At 42.3% G+C, this 21,030-nt stretch overlaps 1 protein-coding gene, 1 non-coding gene and 2 pseudogenes across 3 annotated transcripts in view; 2 read left to right on the top strand and 2 right to left on the bottom strand.

The window, feature by feature from the left end:
* Positions 1 to 21,030, bottom strand: part of PDZD2 (PDZ domain containing 2) — a 468,182-nt gene that overhangs the window by 277,325 nt on the left and 169,827 nt on the right. The window lies entirely within an intron of this gene.
* LOC129037733 (small nucleolar RNA U13) lies at positions 7,605 to 7,708 on the bottom strand. Its single transcript, XR_008502956.1, has one exon. It is a non-coding gene; the product is annotated as a small nucleolar RNA U13 (small nucleolar RNA).
* Positions 9,134 to 9,715, top strand: LOC129036913 (large ribosomal subunit protein uL6-like; annotated as a pseudogene).
* On the top strand, positions 11,655 to 11,751 carry LOC129037657 (U6 spliceosomal RNA; annotated as a pseudogene).

Raw genomic sequence — 21,030 nt, 5'->3', positions numbered from 1 at the left:
TTTGCAAACATAGCAGATTTAAAAAGCACTTAACACATAATACTTCTATTTATTTTTAGGTGGACAATCATGGACATTCCAAATTGAGACCCACAAGGGTTTATGACTACATTCTCAATGAGTGATGAGCCTGCTGGAAATAATAGGACTGATTCAGGACCAGTGAAAGAAGATACACAAACCCAAGACGTGCATTTTCAGAAGGAACGCTTATGTCACTCAACAAACATTCGTTGAGTTTTCACTAGGTGTTAGGTGCTGTGCTAGTTAGAGATGCTGACCCTACCCAAGACAATGAAGCTCTTGTTTTCTCAGTCCAATTGATGAAAAGTTTAAACATCAGCTCTAGAAATCGAGACCAAGAAGATGAGTACATGTAACTGTCCCTAGATGAATTCTTATCTTCTTAGTCAGTAAGGCAGGGTTCTTGAAGTTAAAAGATACATTTTTTTTTTTTTTTTTTTTTGAGATGGAGTGTCACTTTTGTTGCCCAGGCTGGAGTGCAGTGGCGCGATCTTGGCTCACTGCAATCTCCGCTTCCCAGGTTCAAGCGATTCTCCTGCCTCAGCCTCCTAAGTAGCTGGAATTACAGGTGACCGCCACCATGCCTGGCTAATTTTGTATTTTTAGTGAAGACAGGGTTTCACCATGTTGGCCAGGCTGGTCTCGAACTCCTGACCTCAAGTGATTCACCTGCGTTGGCCTCCCAAAGTGCTGGGATTACAGGTGTGAGCCACTGCTCCCGGCCCTAAAAGAAACACTTTTGAAAACATTAAATAGAACAGCACAGCACATAGAAGAAAGGTGTGGAAGATATTCGAGGGATAATAACGGGGTTTCACCATGTTGGCCAGGATGGTCTCGAGCTCTTGACCTCGTGATCCACCTGCCTTGGCCTCCCAAAGTGCTGGGATTACAGGTGTGAGCCACTGCACCCGGTCAATTTTTGTATTTTTAGTAGAGATGGGGTTTCACCACGTTGGCCAGGATGGTCTCGATCTCTTGACTTCGTGATCCACTGCCTCAGCCTCCCAAAGTGCTGGGATTACAGGCATGAGCCACCGCACCTGGCCCCATGGTTATTCTTTGTACCATTAAGTTCAACCACTGTGGCCTCTTTACATTTCCCAAGCAATTACTTTCAAATGTCCATATCACTGTGACTTACTATATCTAGCTTAATCCTCCATCAGAACATCTCCTTTTCTACCAGGTAATGATCTCTGATAAGGAAAAGCACTAACAGGGAACTGGGTCTCCACACTTCGTGAATTGTCCAAGAAGTCTTCCATCCTCCCTTGCTTTCCCACTGGGTGAATTCCTCAGAAGAAGCAACTTCAGAATGTCATTGCTTGCTGTCTGAGCTGTGCCACAGTGGCTCTGAATTAGCCTGAGACGCCTTGGTCAGGAAAAGCAAAGAAATCAGAATTGCAGGATAAGGCTTCTCCCAAAAGACTCTCAAGAAGTGTCCTTTCTATCTGTACAGATCAGAATGTTTGGACACTGTGCAGAAGTCCCATGAAAAAACATGTAACTTTATCCTGAAGACATCTCAGCTTCCCTTTTTGTGTGGATGATCAAGGGTGTCTGCAAGTCTGGGAAAAAGGGATAGAGGAGAATTAACAGCCAGTACTCCAGGGCCTGGCTTACTGATAGGGAAATGGCTGTGATGACAGAGGAATCTGAGGAGGCAGAGGAGCTTGACAGAAACAAATGGATGTCCCAAATAGGCTAGTTCATAATTTTTTAAAAGTTGAATATCAAAAAAATAAAACATGCAAGTTAAAAATGCCATCAGAGCCGGGTGCAGTGGCTCATGTCTGTAATCCCAGCACTTTGGGAGGCCGAGACGGGCAGATCACGAGGTCAGGAGATCGAGACCATCCTGGCTAACACGGTGAAACCCCGTCTCTACTAAAAATACCAAAAAAAAAAAAAAAAAAAAAATTAGCTGGTCGTGGCAGCGGGCGTCTGTAGTCCCAGCTACTTGGGAGGCTGAGGCAGGAGAGTGGCGTGAACCCGGGAGGCGGAGCTTGCAGTGAGCCGAGATCATGCCACTGCACTCCAGTGTGGGCAGCAGAGTGAGACTTTGTCTCAAAAAAAAAAAAAAAAAAAAAAGCCATTGGATTAAATGTATTAAGGTAGTGGTTTGGAGGGAAAATGTGAACAAGTAGAATCAAACAGTTGGAAAAAATCAGAATGGTACTAGACAAGAAAGTTTTTGTTTTTTGTTTTTTTGAGATGGAGTCTCGCTCTGTCACCCAGGCTACAGTGCGGTGGCATGATCTTGGTTCACTGCAACCTCTGACTCCCAGGTTCAAGCGACCCTCTTGCTTCAGCCTCCGGAGCAGCTGAGATTACAGGCACCTACCACCACACTCGGCTAATTTTTTGTATTTTTAGTACAGACAGGGTTTCACCATGTTCGCCAGGTTGAACTCCTGACCTCAAGTGATCCATTCACCTTGGCCTCCCAAAGTGCTGGAATTACAGGCATGAGCCATCACACCCAGCCATAGATAGGAAAGTTCTTACAGCTATTGGACACCACTTTACTTTGGTAAAGGGGGGTTAGTAACTGGTAAGAGGTAAGAAGGAGGGCTCTGACATACTAGTTAAGTTCTGTTTCTCAGTTTGGGTGATGGTTAATATAAAAATTCACTAAGCTGGGCTGGGTGTGGTGGTTCACGCCTGTAATCCCAGCACTTTGGGAGGCCGAGGCGGGTGGATCATCTGAGGTCAGGAGTTCGAGACCAGCCATGCCAACATGGTGAAACCCCGTCTTTACTAAAAATACGCGAGGTGTGGTGCCTGCAATCCCATTTACTCTGCTGAGACAGAAGAATAGCTTGCACCTGGGAGGTAGAGGTTGCAGTGAGCCGAGATCATGCCACTGCACTCCAGCCTTGGCAACAGAGCAAGACTGTCTCAAAAAAAAAAAAAAAAAAAATTCACTAAGCTGAATACTTTTGATATGTGCCTTTACGTATACCATATTTCAGAGATAAGTTTACTGGAAAAAGCACTTCTGGAATGATAAAAATAAAGACCTCCAAAAATCCACACCTCTACAAGAGTAACAAAAACACTGGAAAAAATGACCAAAATCAACTTTTTCAGAACTCTGGAAGTTAGCCAAAAGCTTGAAACATCACTAGCAGCCACTGAGGCAGAACAAGTTTGGAGGCCCCCAAAAACTCTATCTTCACAGAATTGTTATTACTTGACCTGTCCAACAGCTCTCTGAAAGGCTCCATTTTCAAGGTTTCTCTTTACTTGACTTGATTCAGAGCTGATGCTGCAAGAACAGCCTCGTCCCTAGGTTATTTGTTGAAAACAATCCATGGCAATTGTTTAATATGTGCAGCTGCCTGAGAAAATATCTGCAAATCATATATCTGCTAGGGAACTTGTATCTAGGCTATATAAAGAATTCTTACAACTCAATTTAAAAGTGGGTAAAGAATTTAAATAGATATTTCTAGCTGGGCATGGTGGCTCATGTTTATAATCCTAGTGCTTTGTAAGGCTGAGGCATGAAGATGGCTTGAGGCCAGGAGTTTGAGACCAGTATGGGAAACACAGCAAGACCCTGTCTGTACAAAAAAAATTTTTACAAAATTAGCCAGGTGTAGTGGCGTATGCCTGTAGTCCTGGCTATTCAGGAGAATAAGGTGGGAGGATTGCTGGAGCCCAGGAGGTTGAGGCTACAGTGAGCCTCTGCAATGCACTCATGCCACTGCACTCCAGGCTGGGTGGCAGTGGAAGACCCTGTCTTAAAAAATAAAATAAATAGACATCTCTCCAAAGATATACAAAGGTTCAAAAACACATGAAAAGGTGTTCAACATGATTAATCATTAGAGAATACATATCAAAGTCACAGTGAGATACAGCTTCACACCCACTAGGATGGCTGGTCTAATAAAGACAGGTCACAAGTGTTGGCAGGAACGTGGAGAAATTAGAACCCTTATACACTGCTGGTGGGGATGTAAAATAGTCCTGAAAAACAATTTGGAGATTCCTCAAAAAGTTACACATAGAGTTACTATATCATCATCAATTCCATTCTTACATATATATCCAACAGAACTGAAAACATACTCACACAAAAGCTTGTACACCAATGTTCACAGCATGATTCATAATAGTCAAAAAGTGGAAATGACCCAAATGTCCACAAATGGGATGGATGGTTAAACAAATGTGGTTAAACATATGGAATACTATTTGGCAATATAACGAAGTAAAGTTCTGAATCATACTGAAACACAGATGAGCACTGAAGTCATTACACTTTCAGTACAGAAGACCATGTACTGAAATATCTGGAATAGGTAAATCTATAGGAACAGAAAGAAGGTTTCCAGGGGCTTGGAGAAGCGGAGTATGAAGAATGCCTGTAATAGGTATGTGTCTCCTTTTTGGAAGGATAAAAACGTCCTAAAATTAGATATTGGTGATATTCAATGCTGTGAATATATAAAACCACTCAATTGTACATTTTAAAGGATAAATTTTATAGTAGGTGAACATCTCAGTAAAGCCATTTTTAAATTATTTTTATTTTTTACTTTATTTATTTTTTTTTTTTGAGAGAGAGTCTTGCTCCATCACCCAGGCTGGCATGCAGTGGCGTGATCTCAGCTCACTGCAACCTCTGCCTCTCAGTTCAAGCAATTCTCCTGCCTCAGCCTCCTGAGTAGCTGAGATTACAGGCACATGCCACCATACCCAGCTAATTTTTATATTTTTAGTAGAGACGGGGTTTTACCATGTTGGCCAGGCTAGTCTCGAACTCCTGATCTCGAGTGATCCACCCACCTCAGCCTCCCAAGGTGTTGGATTACAGGCATGAGCCACCACGCCCAGCCTCAGGAAAGCTATTATAAAACAAGAAAGCTTACTTTAAAAATTCCTTCATATCATTATTAATCACAATTACGCCTACAAGGATGTCAGTTTTCCAAGGCATGGATAAAAGCCCCAGAAAACCAGGGACTTTATATGTTTTATAGAAGAGTATTTCCCCAATATGCAGTTCCAGACCTGAAACAGTAGGTGGTCAATAAATATCCTTAAATGAATAAATATAGATTAAGAAAGTGTTCAGAACCCAGATTTTCTGATTCCAGGTTCACCCCTCCATAGCGGAGAAGTGGTGAGACAGTGACCTCATGAATAAGGAGCAAGGTTCCCTGGCCAGGATGCCACTTACAGAATTGTTGCTGCCTACAGGAAAGTTACGCTCCTTTCTGGGGAATGGACATGCTGTCTATAGGGACAGACACACTATTTGGCAGATGAGTAGCAACTGACAGAGCGTCCCAGCAAAAAAAGACTCAGGTCTTGGAGGCAGGTCACCCTGGCTCGATTCCAGGCTGTCTCTTAATAGATGGGTTTATCCAATCTTTCTCAGCCTATATTTCCTCATCTGTGAATGCAGGTAATAATACTTGCCTCTTACCTCATAGGGATGTTGTAAGAAGTAAATGAGAAGCATATACCTAATGCATGTGGCTCATTTGGGTAATATCTGATAAATGTTTTAATTTACATTGATAATATCGAATAAACAAATAGGTTTCATATATCTTTTTTTTTTTTTTTTTTTTTTGAGACAGAGTCTTGTTCTGTCGCCCAGGCTGGAGTGCAGTGGCGTGATCTCGGCTCACTGCAACCTCTGCCTTCCGAGTTCAAGTGATTCTCCTGCCTCAGCCTCCCAAGTAGCTGGGAATACAGGTGCATGCCACCACATCTGGCTAATTTTTTTTGTATTTTTAGTAGAGACAGGGTTTCACCATGTTGGTCAGGCTGGTCTCGAACTCCTGACCTCAAATGATCCGCCCGCCTCGGCTTACCAAAGTGCTGAGATTACAGACGTGAACCACCGCGGCTGGCCTCAAATATCTTGTAAAAAATAAAAGGGAGACAGGTCAGTGGTTGTTTTCAGACTTTGCAGGGAACTGTTACCCGAAAAGGTTTGGAGCCTCACTCCTACCCTCCCCACAACGGTAGCAGTGAGCAAGGTAGAGAACAAAAACTCCTACCCTGCGGAGCAGCTCCCACTCCCTAGCAGCCCACAGCCGGGCATGAAACCAACACGATTATCTTGAGGGCATGGATAAAAGGCAGGAGACGGGAAACATTTTGCCTCACCTTGAGAGAGAAGAGGGACCCAGGTATTTACACCCCCGTACCAAATATCTTTTCCCCTCTGTGTTGCAATGGTGCTGCATTTGTTTTTCTAATTAAAAAGGAGTACATTGAGGGGCAACTGAACTTGAACTGGTTCGCATCAGGAGCTGAAACTCAGTCTTCCTGTTCATTAAAAGAAGAAAAAAAAAGCTTTCCTTTTGCTTGACACCAGTTAATAGCATGCCTGTGGAAACAAGTAACCATGCTCGAAAATAATCTCCAACTGCTGGATGGAAACAGTCGTGATTGTTTAAGATATAATATACGTAAAGCAAGCAGCACCGTGGTTAGCATGTTGCTGGTACGCAGGAAATGGTAACTATTATTTCAAACACCTTTTCCTTAAATGCTCTGCTGGTGTAGCACGCACTACCGTGGAATAAACTTAACTGAATAGTGCCCTCCAGAGGCCACTGGGAATTCAACTGTGCTGACAGTTGAAAGAAGGTCTGGAAAAAGACTACAAATACCAGTTAATTGTCTTGTACATTGATGCGGAGTCAGCACCAGAGCCTGGTGTCCCAGGATGTATTAGAACACGACCGACTGTCTGATTTGTCACCCTCAGCAGCCTTTCTTTGGCCAGGGCTTATTTGTTTGCAAAGGACGCTTATGAGGACATGGAGATCTTGGGGAAACAAGTCCAGCTAGGCACTGTGGGAACTGGTGCTGGAAACTGCCAGCCCCTGGAAGGTACTGTCCCATCCCTTTTTCTGGGGACACTGTCTCTCATCCCTGCCCTTTTCTGCATGTCCACTCTGTGTTCCTCTAAAGAAACCAGCTTCCTCTTGATGTCTGCCATTTTGTAACTGTAGTACGGGCATGTGGCTCTGGCTCTTTCTGGACATGAATCCAGATGTGGTTCTGTTTGGTGTTCCAGCTCATCTCACACAGCAAAGCAGCTTGGTCTCTCACTGGCTTGATTCCAGATTTTCAGGAGATTAAACTGGTTGTCAGTCAAGTCTAATGGCTGGGTTTAGTCTATCTATCCCTGGTGGGTGGCCAGGAGGTGGAGGTGAGGATGCGTGTGCATGTGTAGGGAGACAGGGCCAGTATCATGTGATACTAAACAAATTTAGCACATATGGAACTGCAGGAAGGGCGAGCATGTCAAAGGGTCTGTTTTTCTACAAACATGGAGCTAGTATTAATAGAGCTTTACCATACGCCATGCACTGTCCTAAGAACTTTTTAAGCATCATTTCATTTAATCCTAAAAACCTCCTATGACATTTGATCCTGCAATCATTCCCTCTGAAGTAACTGCTGATAACAATGTTTGTGTATCTTTCCATAATTTTCCTAATGCATTTTATTCCCATTTTAAAGATGAGGGAACCAAAGCTTAGAAAGTTTACGCCAAGATTTAAGCCAAGACAGTCTGATTCTTTTTTTTTTTTTCAGGTTAGACAGGTAATGTACTCACATTGTAACAAGGTTTGAGGGTGGCACATCTCACACACGTGCGTGAACACCCAGTCATCATACTCACGAACTACAAAAGGATCAAGGCAGGCTGATTCTAAAGCCAGGATGTTAAACACTCACCCCACCTTCCTCCCAGTGTAGCCCCTATGGCATGGTAGATAATTTGGCTATGCAGAAAAAACATCAAATATGGTCTGGTTCTCAGGGAGGTTATAGTCTGGTTAAGGAAGGCAAGATTTATACATGCAAAACAATGAGTAAATGACAGGAGAGGGATCAAGTACTAAATTGCATGTTGCCATTATATTTGTGTTCTATTGCTATGTAACAAATTACCACAAATGTAGAAGCTTTGGAGCAATACCCATTTATTAGCTCACGGTTCTGTAGGTAAGAATACAGCTATGGCATGGCTGGGCTTGTGTTGACTGGAGCTGCCAACAATCTCATCTGGGGCTCAGGGACCTTTTTGAAGGAGTTAAAATATGCTATCCTGGAATACTGATTATTTAAGTTAAAGGCACTTGAAAAACAGCAGGTGCAAAAAGATTGCTTTGACCTTCATGCTGTTTCTTAAAAGCAGAAGATTAAATTCCCATGTGAAAGACGCCCTCCCTATAGTAGTAAGATGCAACATCCTTGCCATCAAGGACGAGAAAGTTGAGGTCAAGGAAATTCTGTACAAACAAGCCTTTCTCTTCCTAGCTATTTTCCTACTCTATTAACTATCCTAGCACAAGCCCCTTCGCCTTACACATGTTCACAGTTTACTATTGTGTCCAATCCAGAATGGAAGTAACTGACAATAACTGCTTCTTTGGGTCTTCATTATTTTAGGAGGGCTCCTGTAAAACATCTGTAAAGAAATGTGTATGCTTTTTTTCCTGTTAATCTATCTTATCTCAATTCTCAGGATCGTAAGAGGATGGAGGTGGTTTTCCTGCTCCTCTATCTTCCAAGCTCACTGCTTGATGGCAGAGTTCAATTCTTTGTGGTTGTAGGCCTGAGGTATCTTTTTCCTGTGAGTTGCCAATCAGGAACTGCTTTCAGCTCCTAGAGGTTGCACTTCTCCATCTGCAGTTCACAGTGGGGGTTATTTGCTTTCCTCTAGGCCAGCTGGAGCATTTTTCTGAGTGTTACTTCTGTTACCAGCCAAACTCTCTGCTTTGTTCGTTTTGCTTGTTTGTGTTTTGAGACAGAGTCTCACTCTGTCTCCCAGGATGGAGTGCAGTGGCGTGATCTTGGCTCACTGCAACCTCCACCTCCTGGGTCCAAATGATTCTTGTGCCTCAGCCTCCCAAGTAGGTGGGATTACAGGTACACGCCACCATACCAAGCTAATTTTTTTCTATTTTTAGTAAAGACAGGTTTCACCATGTTGGCCCAGCTGGTCTCGATCTTCTGACCTCGTGATCTACCTGCCTTGGCCTCCCAAAGTGCTGGGATTACAGGCGTGAGCCACAAAAGATGCTTATTTATTTATTTATTTTTTGCCACATCTACTGCGAGAATGAAGACCATTCTCAGCAATCAGACTGTCGACATTCCAGAAAATGTCAATATTACTCTAAAGGGATGCACAGTTATTGTGAAGGGCCCCAGAGGAACCCTGCGGAGGGACTTCAATCACATCAACGTAGAACTCAGTCTTCTCAGAAAGAAAAAAAGGAGGCCCCGGGTTGACAAATGGTGGGGTAACAGAAAGGAGCTGGCTACCATTCGGACTATTTGTAGTTATGCACAGAACATGATCAAGGGTGTTACACTGGGCTTCCGTTACAAGATGAGGTCTGTGTATGTGCACTTCCCCATCAACATCATTATCCAGGAGAATTGGTCTTTTGTTGAAATCTGAAATTTCTTGGGTGAAAAATACATCTGCAGGGTTTGGATGAGGCCAGGTGTTCCTTGTTCAGTATCTCAAGCTCAGAAAGATGAATTAATCCTTAAAGGAAATGACATTGAGCTTGTTTCAAATTCAGCGGCTTTGATTCAGCAAGCCACAAGGTTAAAAACAAGGATATCAGGAAATTTTTGGATGGTATCTATGTCTCTGAAAAAACGAACCGTTCAGGAGGCTGATTAATAAGATCTAAGAGTTGTCAGCTACAGAAACAAGATGCCGGATGCTTCCTAAGACCTATATGTGATATTTAAATGATGCAATAAAAGATCTATTGATTTGGGAAAAAAAAAAAAAAACTACAAAAAAATTAGCCAGGTATGGTGGTGTGCACCTGTAGTCCTAGCTACTTGGGGGGCTGAGGTGGGAGGATCACTTGAGCCCAAGACGTTGCAGTGAGCTGAGATCATGCCACTGCACTCCAGCCTGGGTGACAAAGTGAGATGCGCTCTCAAAAAAAAAAAAAAAAAAAAAAAAGATTGCGTGAAAAAAAGTTTGTGTATGTACACATATAAATCATAATAAATCATCCCATTACTGGGTATATACCCAAAGGGTTATAAATCATTCTACTATAAAGACACATGCACACATATGTTTATTGCAGCACTATTTACAATAGCAAAGACTTGGAACCAGCCCAAATGCCCATCAATGATAGACTGGATAAAGAAAATGTGGCACATATACCCCACGGAATACTATGCAGCCATAAAAAAGGATGAGTTCATGTCCTTTGCAGGGACATGGATGAAACTTGAAACCATCATTCTCAGCAAACTAACACAAGAACAGAAAACCAAACACCACATGTTCTCACTCATAAGTGGGAGTTGAACAATGAGAACACATGGATACGGGGAGGGGAACATCATACACCGGGGCCTATTGGGGGATGGAGGGTAAGGGGAGGGAGAGCATAGGACAAATACCTAATGCATGTGGGGCTTAAAGCCTAGATGATGGGTTGATGGGCGCAGCAAACCACCATGACACATGTATACCTATGTAACAAATCTGCACATTCTGCACCCGTATCCCAGAACGTAAAGTGTAATAACAATAAAAAAAATCATGGCCGGGCGTGGTGGCTCACGCCTGTAACCCCAGCACTTTGGGAGGCCGAGGTGGGTAGATCACGAGGTCAAGAGATGGAGACCATTCTGGCCAACATGGTGAAACCCCGTCTCAACTAAAAATACAAAAATTAGCTGAGTGTGGTGGTGCGTGCCTGTAGTCCCAGCTACTCGGGAGGCTGAGGCAGGAAAATCACTTGAACCCGGGAGACGGAGGTTGCAGTGAGCCAAGATCGCGCCACTGCACTCCAGCCTCACGAGAGAGTGAGACTCCATCTCAAAAAAAAAAAAAAAATAATAATAATAATAACTCAAACCTCACAAACTGAGAAAAATTAATGATTACATGATATTTAGATAATCAGATAGTAATTTACAAAAAAAAGATTTATAATTTCCATCAAAATAAATGCCCATTAAATTAAAATTAAAATTTTAAAGATAAATTTAAAAATGTAATCACTAAAATTGGTAGAAGAGAGTTGTGGGTCTTTGGGAAAATGACATCATCCTAAGATTTGAAGAAGTGAAAAGATGATTATAAAAGAAAAAAATCAGACTTGCCTACAGAGACAGTTAAAACTTCCATATAGTAATAACAACATTTAAAAGATTAAGGAGAATTTTAACCATATGGGATAAAAAGATTAAGATCTATAATATCTAAATGCATATCCAGTGCTGCAGATGAGGGCCCCAAGAGACAATGGACAAAGGACACGAATAGATTGTTTAGATGACAAGTAAAATAAAATAGAAAAAAAAAAAATTAGGGCAAAATGGCCAAACTTCCTGATCAAACAAGTGCAAATTAAAACTACAAAATAAGCCATATTTCAATTAAGAAAACATAAATTTAAATTATAATACCCAACCTGGAAATGCTTCTGGCACTCTGGCATTCATACATTATTGGTAGGGGTGTAATTTGGTAAAATAATTTGTATAAAACAATTTGGCAAAAATGTCCTTTGACATAATACCTTCATTCCATGAAATTTGTCCTAAAAGGATGTTCGAAAGGAAAAAAATAGTCATGATCACAAGCATTTTAAGCAGCACATATACTAAAATTGGAATGATACAGAGAAGATTAGCATGGCCCTTGCCCAAGGATGAAAAAATAAAAATTAAAAAAAAGTTAAAAAAAAATGCCGTGTTAACACTGAAAAACTGGCAAGGACAGAAAGAACATGCTTACCTAAATTATCAGTGATGATTATACCTATCAAGATCACTTAATAAGGAGGAACGTGTTCAAATGTGTTAAGTGAAAAAGCGTAGCCACACCAGACCAATCTGGTTCCACTTTTATGTAAAAAGATCGAGAGCTGTTTTTCGTTTGCCATGGACCCTCAAGTCTTGTGACCTCAGCATGCCTAGATGAACCAAGCCTGCAACCACAGGAAGAACGTAAGTGCTTGGGCTGAGGAGTGGGACAAAATTAAGAAGTGGACACTGTATGGTAGGATCCAGAATCCAATCAGATTGAGCTCTGGCATTACCCCATGGCCAGATCCAGTCATTTCAAGTATCCCAGCATCACCTCATTGCAAGATCCTATCAGGTTACACCTCATTAGCGGACCCAGCCCCTAGCTTGGGGAGGAATCGCATTGAGAGCTATCCCTGGTATTCTCCTTACTTGACTTGTTGCAAGGAATAAAATCCCTTGCCAAATCCTCCTTCATTGTCATCATCGGGCTGTCACCTGTCAAGTGACTGAACCCACCCATTGTGTGGGTAAGAAAAAGATAATAGAGAATTCTGTATGTAGTACGATTCAAAGTAATTCCTGTGGTGTTTGTGAAGCTGTGAGAAAAACAGCACTTTTGTATATTGTCACTGGGGATACAAATTAGTATAATCTCTTGGGGAAAGCAATTTGCAATAGGAGTAACACATTTAAAATGTCATTCATTTGAGGATCCCACTTCTAGGAATTTATCCATTACATACACTCATACATATACACAAAGACATATGAACATAAAATGTATGGCAGAATTCTTTTTTTTTTTTGAGACGGAGTCTCACTCTGTTGCCCAGGCTGGAGTGCAGTGGCATGATCTCGGTTCACTGCAACCTCAGCCTCCCAGGTTCGAACGATTCTCCTGTCTCAGCCTCCTGAGTAGCTGGGATTACAGGTGCACGTCACCACTCGCAGCTAAATTTTGTATTTTTAGCAGAGACGGGGTTTTACCATATTGGTCAGGCTGGTCTTGAACTCCTGACCTCAGGTGATCCAGCCACCTTAGCCTCACAAAGTGCTGGGATTACAGGTGTGGGCCACCGCACCCAGCCCAGAATTCTGGACACAGCAAAAAAGACTGTACAATAAAAACACCCACCAGTTGCTGACTGATCAAATAAATCACATGAGGAACTTCCAGTGGGATACTATACAGCTGTTAAAAAGAACGAGAGACAAAGTGACATGTTCTGATTTGAAACAAGTGCTAAGACGGGTTTTTAAGATTTTTTTAAAAAGGTTAAGATTCAGAATAGTGTGGATCGTGTGCCCCATTGTGTAAAAAAGACATTAACACAGAGTACTTGTAGATGCTTAGAGAATCCTTGGAAAGATACTGGTAATAGAGTGATGCTTGGGGTATAGCTGGTGGTAGTGACGAGAATGGGGAGGTCTGAACTGAGGAAACTTTTCATTCACTGTCCTTCCATTCTATTGCATGCACATGGTAAAACATTCTTTTCCAATGAAAAGAATCAACAAAGGTAGTCTGAAAATATATATATTGCAGATGAACATAGATTAGAAGGAAATAGAAAAATGTATCTGTTGAGTTAGCATGATAGAGCTGTAGGCACATGGTCACGGATTAGATCTTAACATAGAAAAATTAAATTAATGGAGAATTAGTGTAGGCGAATCACAAGTTGTTCTTTTCTTTAAAATGCTCTTTTAATGTTGCCATTGAAATAAATAAAAATTAGTGTGGGAGGAGAGATGCGGTATCTGAGGAATTAAGTGATAGAATTATAAATATATTGTTCTAAAATGAATAAACAGGAGAAGAATGAGCCACAGAGAGCTTGCAAATGGTCCAGGGAGCAAGCACTCAGCAAGTGGTGCCAGTGCGTCTGTGCCTGGTAGGGTAGCTGGCCAGGACACACTGACTCCTCTCCTTGGCAACTCAAGGGTCAGACCTAGAGAACAAGAGAGGAGAAACTAGGGTGGAGAAGTTAGAAGAAGGTCTGGTTTGCAGATCCCAAAGAAAACCAGTTCTCTGGAGAGGATGGGTGGCAGGCACAGGGTGGATGGGAGACATCTAGATCCTGTAGATCTCAAAAGAGACACCTTCCTTAGGAGGACAGGGCTAAACTCTCTACTTGTGAGATGACTACTTTCGAAATTTTGATTTTTCATGCCTGTCAGTAAAAAACGAAAATTGAGAGGCTGGGTGTGGTGGCTCACGCCTATAATCCCAACACTTTGGGAGGCTGAGGAAGGTATCCTGAGCCCAGGAGTTCAAGACCAGCCTTGGCAACATAGGGAAAACCCATCTCTAAAAAAAATGCAAAACATTAGCCAGGCCTGGTGACACACACCTGTAGTCCCAGCTACTCGTGAGGCTGAGGTGGGAGGATCACCTGAGTCTGGGAAGTTGAGGCTGCGGTAAGCCGTGATCGTGCCATTGCACTCCAGCTTGGGTGACAGACACAGACCTTGTCTGAAAAAAAAAAAAATGGCCAGGTGCAGTGGCTCACGACTGTAATCCCAGTACTTCGGGAGGCCAAGGCAGGCGGATCACCTGAGGTCATGAATTAAAGACCAGCCTTACAAACATGGTGAAATCCTGTCTCTATCAAAAATACAAAAATTAGCCAGATGTGGTGGCGTGCGCCAGTAGTCCCAGCTACCTGGGAGGCTGAGGCAGAAGAATTGCTTGAACCCGGGAGGCAGAGGCTGCAGTGAGCTGAGATTGTGCCACTGTACTCCAGCCCTAGCGATGGAGCAAGACTCCATCTCAAAATAAAAAAAAAAAAAAAGGAAGAAAAGAAAATTGAACATGCACCCCCAATATAAGTGTATTTATTTATTTAATGCATACATATACTATTGTGTGAATATGTTATATACATTATAAAACATGAAAAAGGTATTTTAAAAAGATAGTTTGGCCGAGTGCAGTGGCTCACACCTATAATCCCAGCGCTTTGGAAGGCAGAGGCAAATGGATCACCTGAGGTCAGGAGCTCGAGATCAGCCTGGCCAACATGGTGAAGCCTCATCTCTACTAAAAATACAAAAATTAGCCAGGCATGGAGGTGCATACTTGTAATCCCAGCTACTTGAGAGGCTGAGGTGGGAGGATCACTTGAACCTGGAGGCAGAGGCTGCAGTGAGCTGAGATTGCACCACTGCATTCCAGCCTGGGTGACACAGTGAGACTCTGTCTCAAAAAAAAAAAAAAAAAATATATATATATATATATATATTTAACCTAAAGTGCTTAATATTTTAAAAGCTATGTAGTTAAATACACTTCAAGATTTTCAAAAACTTGGTTTAACATTTTGGGATGTGATAATCCAGAAGTATAGCTTCAAGTAATTTCATAACAAATGGGTGCTTTTTTTTGTTTTTCTTTGAGATGGAGTCTTGCTCTGTTGCCCAGGCTGGAGTGCAGTGGTGCAGTCGCAGCTCACTGCAGCCTCTGCCTCCGGATTCAAGGGATCCTCCCACCTCAGCCTTCCAAGTAGCTGGGATTACAGGGATCCACCACCACGGCCGGCTAATTTTTGTATTTTTAGTAGAGAGGGGGTTTCACCATGTTGGCCAGGCTGTTCTTGAACTCCTGACCTCAAGTAATCTGCCCACCTCAGCCTCCCAAAGTGCTGGGATTACAGGTGTGAGCCACCACACCAGGTTGGATGCTGCTTTTTTTTTTTTTTTTTGAGACGGAGTCTCACTCTGTTGCTCAGGCTGGAGTGCAGTGGCGCGATCTCGGCTCACTGCAAGCTCCGCCTCCTGGGTTCACGCCACTCTCCTGCCTCAGTCTCTTGAGTAGCTGGGACTACAGGCACCCGCCACCATGCCCAGCTAATGTTTTTTTGTATTTTTAGTAGAGATGGAGTTTCACCCTGCTAGCCAGGATGGTCTCGATCTCCTAACCTCGTGATCCACCTGCCTCGGCCTCCCAAAGTGCTGGGATTACAGGCGTGAGCCACGGCGCCCAGCCTGGATGCTGCTTTTAACAGCTGCCATAGCTGAAGATACCTCACAAGGATACATAGATTCAAATGGAAGAAATATGTTAGTGGCATTGATTATGATTTAATCAATCATAATAGTCATTTTCCAACCCTATCCACCACCTGTGCTTTGGTTTTGGTTGAAATTGTGCATTGACTTTGTCAAGTTTTTCTTGCAAACTCTGAAGCTACTGTACTTTTAATAGTTTTTAACATATAGCTCCTCTAAAATTCTTTGGAAGATTTAAAAATATAAAATTTTGCTCTCAAGATTTTAAAGGTGCATCTGAAACTTTTTGTTGGCAAATGTTAACATTTTTGTAAAAAAAAAAAAGAAAAGTCATATCACTATGGAAACATTTCCTAATATCCATCTTGAAAATGCCCTTTGCATAGCATGGCTTTCTTTCGAAAAGTAGTTATTTTCTTATTTATTGTTACAACACCATCTTTACCTTGGAGAGACATGTGTTTGTCCTTGCAAAAATAGCCTCCAGGAAGGAGTCCACTGGGAACTACTGTACTTGGCTTCAGAGATAAGGTCCTCAAATTTGAATCACTTGTCTTTTTCGTAGAAGAAAAATCCCAGTCATCTTTTTTTTTTTTTTTTTTTTTTGAGATGGAGTCTCGCTCTGTCCCCCAGGCTGGAGTGCAGTGGCGCGATCTTGGCTCACTGCAAGCTCCGCCTCCCGGGTTCGTGCCATTCTCCTGCCTCAGCCTCCCGAGTAGCTGGGACTACAGGCGCCCGCCACCATGCCCAGCTAAGTTTTTGTATTTTTAGTAGAGACAGGGTTTCACTATGTTAGCCAGGATGGTCTCGATCTCCTGACCTCATGATCTGCCTGCCTCAGCCTCCCAAAATGTTGAGATTACAGGCATGAGCCACTGCGCCCAGCCCAATCCCAGTCATGTTTAAGTTCTATTACTCTAATAAATGCTTTGTTTAGAAATAAACATCAAACCTCTATGTAGTAAGATATTTTCATCATCATTCCCTGAAATAGGCCAAGAGGATGAAATGGCTGAATCAATTTCATGCTCTTGGCCTATTTTTGTAACCTTACCTAAATTAAAAGAAAAATTTTTATTTAGATATTTAAGTTTTTACAAAATTTTCAGGGTTCATGTGATTATTTAATACATTCATATGTAAACTGAAAATAAAATTCTAAGCCCTCCAACTGACTAAGTGGACCCTGCTTCTTGGCCAAAGGGATTCCAAAGTAAACCTGAGAAACTGGTTCAGGTCATGACAGGCAAAAAGGTGTAGGACATGCCTCATTATATTCTCTTCCCTTAGGAATTCAGGCACAACAGACCAGCGTTAACATTAAGATAGAGACTTCAAGACAGACAAAACAGACGCTTTGTAGCAGTAAGACACCAGATGCTGACCTGACTCTAGTATAGCATCACATGACAGACAGCAGGCGCTGAAAGAAATTGAAGCATTTTATTTCAAAATATATCTCTTTAACATATCTTGAAACAGCCCTGCAAAGCTGTCTCTTGTGGGGAAAATCTACATTCTATAAAGGATCCCCTTCCTTTCCCAGGTCTTTTGCTGATCCAGGAGAGATTTAACTAAGAGTCTAGCACCTTTTACAGTCTGATAAGAGACATCTGCCACCTATTCATTTTTTTTTTTTTTTTGAGATGGAGTTTTGCTCTTGTTGCCTAGGCTGGAGTGCAGTGGCATGATCTTAGCTCACTGAAACCTCTGCCTCCTGGGTTCAAATGATTCTCTCACCTCAACCTCCTGAGTAGCTGGGATTATAGGCGCCTGCCACCATGTCCAGTTCATTTTTTTGTATTTTTAGTAGAGACAGGGTTTCATCAGGTAGGCCAGGCTAGTCTCAAACTCCTGATCTCAGGTGATCCACCCACTTAAGCTTCCCAAAGTGTAGAGATTATAGGCATGAGCCACCGCCCCCGGCTTTGCCATCTATTCTCTCCGAAGCCTGCTACCTGGAGGCTTCATCTACATAGGAAGAACTTTGGCCTCCACAACCCCCTATCTTAACCCATACACTCCTTTCTATTGATTCCAGGTCTTTTTTTCTTTCGTTCTTTCTTTTTTTTTTTTTTTAGATGGAGTCTTGCTGTCACCCAGGCAGGAGTGCGGTGGCACAATCTTGGCTCACTGCAACCTCTGACTCCCAGGTTCAAGCGATTCTTGTGCCTCAGCCTCCCAAGTTGCTGGGATTACAGGCACCCATCACCTCGCTTGGCTGTTTTTTTTTTCAGTAGAGACGAGGTTTCACCATGTTGGCCTGGCTGGTCTCGAACTCCTGACCTCAGGTGATCCACCCGCCTGGCCTCCCAAAGTGCTGGGATTACACGCGTAAGCCACCACACCAGGGCTAATTCCATGTCTTTAGATAATAACTCTTTCAACCAATTGTCAATCAGAAAATCTTTGAATCCACCTTTGACCTGGAAGGCTGTCCCCATATTGATTGATGTCTGCTTGTAACTTCTGTCCCCTTAAAAGATGTAAAATCAGGCTGTAACCTACCTACCTTGGGTACATGTTTTCAGGACCTTTTGAGATTATGTCTCAGGCCTTGGTCACTCATATTTGGCTCAGAATAAAACTCTAAATATTTTACAAAGTTTGACTCTCTTCATCAACATATAATTTATAAAACTCAAATCAGTGTAATTGAGATATCCTGAATTCCTTTTTATTCTAGTTAAAGCTACTGTTACCTGATATAATTTTCCCATAAACCATTGTTTTAACTAACAAAGGCATTGAATTTTGAAAAATACATCTTTTCTGGTACCTCTTTCTTTTAGTGACCTCACAAATAAATAGGTCTATTTCATTATTGAAACAGACATAAGCAAATATTCTTTTTTAAAAATCTTTTTTATTTAAAAAAGTTTTTACAAAAATAGAGATGGGGTTTCACCACGTTGACTTGGCTGGTATCAAACTCTTGGGCTCAAGTGATCTGCCCACCTTGGCCTCCCAAAGTGCTCGGATTACAGGCGTGAGCCACCGTGCCTGGCCAGAATCAAGCAAATACTCTTAATTGGAACATGTGCGAAACAGCAGTACTTAAGTCCAACTTCACAGCATATCTCCCCCACTACACTGTTTCTTTGAAACTTCAGCAATATTTCTGTGCATCTTCCACATCTGTGGATCTGTGCATCGGAATTTGCTGACAAAACCGTGCGTTTTATTTTGCAGCTATACTGTTTTCCATGTATTATTTTAGCTATTTTGACCACATCAGGAAGACTGTTTTTCTATTGGTATGTAGCTTTTTACCTTAAGCAATTATGTTTTTAAAAACCCTCAAAACAGGCTCTTAAATATTCAGTTTACTAAAATCCTGGACTAGATTTAGTAATGTGTAATTTTAAACACTGCTAAAACATTTTAAACTATTTGTATTCACGTTGTTAATATTTAGATTTTTTTTTTTTTTTTTTTTTTGAGATGGAGTCTCGCTCTGTTGCCCAGGCTGGAGTGCAGTGGTGCGATCTCCCCTCACTGCAAGCTCCGCCTCCCGGGTTCACGCCATTCTCCTGCCTCAGCCTCCCGAGTAGCTGGGACTATAGACGCCTGCCACCATGCCTGGCTAATTTTTTTGTATTTTTAGTAGAGACAGGGTTTCACCATGTTAGCCAGGATAGTCTCGATCTCCTGACCTCATGATCCACCTGCCTTGGCCTCCCAAAGTGCTGGGATTACAGGCGTGAGCCACTGCACCCGGCCGTGAATACTTAGATTTTAAATATCTTGCTAATTATGATGGTCTCATATCATCAAGTATTACCATAAGGCACAATCTATGCTTAGGATGAGGTTTTTCTTTAATGCTAGTGGTTGTAAGTTTATATTTCACATAGTCTCCTGATGAATTTTATGTTTTTGTCTGACTTCTCAGTCTACATAGATTGTCACTGTTTTACTTCATAATTAGCACATGGTAGCAGGAAGAAAAGTGTTAACCCAGTCATTTCCTATTGTTTGCTTACACCTGCATTAATTGTAGTATTTTTGGGCCAGGAGCAGTGGCTCACTCCTGTAATACCAGCACTTCGGGAGGCTGGGGTAGGAGGATCCCTTGAGGCCAAGAATTTGAGAACAGCCTGGACAACACAGTGAGACCCTCATCTCTGTATATTAAAAATAAGACATTTCTTTAGTTTTTCTGCCCATTTGGTAAAGGTTAACTCAGTTAAAACAAAATAATTTAATCCGTAAACCCACTTCATCAGGTGAGCCTACATAAACTCCAGTCCCTTGACATAAGCCCAAAGTGGATTAAACAGGCCAGGCACCATGGTTCACACCTCTCAGCTACTCGAGAGGCTGAGATAGGTGGATTGCTTGAGTCCAGGAGTTCAAGGCTGCAGTGAGCTTTGATTGTGTCACTGCACTTCAGCCTGGGGGACAGAAAAAAAAAGAGGGTTGTATATTAACCAGTGAGGGGGCCTTTGTGGACCTTCTCCCCTTCCCTCAGCATATGTCATGCACTACAAAGAAAATGGGACTCTCTGATATTCGATTGAACAAGGAAGCCAGTGTCAATCCATATCTAAATTATTGGTCAAACTCAATTTTTTTTTAACGATAAAAAATTTCTTGGGATACTGATAATTTTTCCTCTTACCCATGGATCTTCTCAGGCTTCTCACCTTAGCAACCACCATTCTAGAGCATGAACCATTTTCTGGTGACTTCTATGTGAGTTCTTTCTGCCCATTCCACTGGTTCAGATGAGGACTTCACATGAGTGGATATCTGGACTAAATAAAACCCTTGAGTCAGGGAAAAACCCAGACTTGCCATGGAATTTCACAGAGACCTGTACTTAACAGAGCTTGAATTATTTATTTATTTATTTATTTTTTGAGACAGAGTCTCACTCTCTTGCCCAGACTGGAGTGCAGTGGCACGATCTCAGCTCACTGCAACTTCCACCTCTTGGGTTCAAGCAATTTGCCTGCCTCAGCCTCCCAAGTAGCTGGGATTACAGGCACGCACCACCACGCCCAGCTAAATTTTGTATTTTTAGTAGAGACGGGGTTTCACCGTGTTGGCCAGGTTGGTCTCCAACTCCTGACCTCAAGTGATCCACCTGCCTTGGCCTCCAAAAGTGCTGAGATTACAGGCATGAGCCACCATGCCTGGCTAGAGCTTGAAATTTTAAGGCTATCCACTCCCCTCGACCCCATAATAGTT

This window comes from Pongo pygmaeus, chromosome 4, assembly GCF_028885625.2.
Source record: "Pongo pygmaeus isolate AG05252 chromosome 4, NHGRI_mPonPyg2-v2.0_pri, whole genome shotgun sequence".
NCBI classification, from domain to species: domain Eukaryota; kingdom Metazoa; phylum Chordata; class Mammalia; order Primates; family Hominidae; genus Pongo; species Pongo pygmaeus.
Note: the sequence above shows the minus strand (reverse complement) of the source record. Positions and strands in the feature narration are given on the sequence as shown.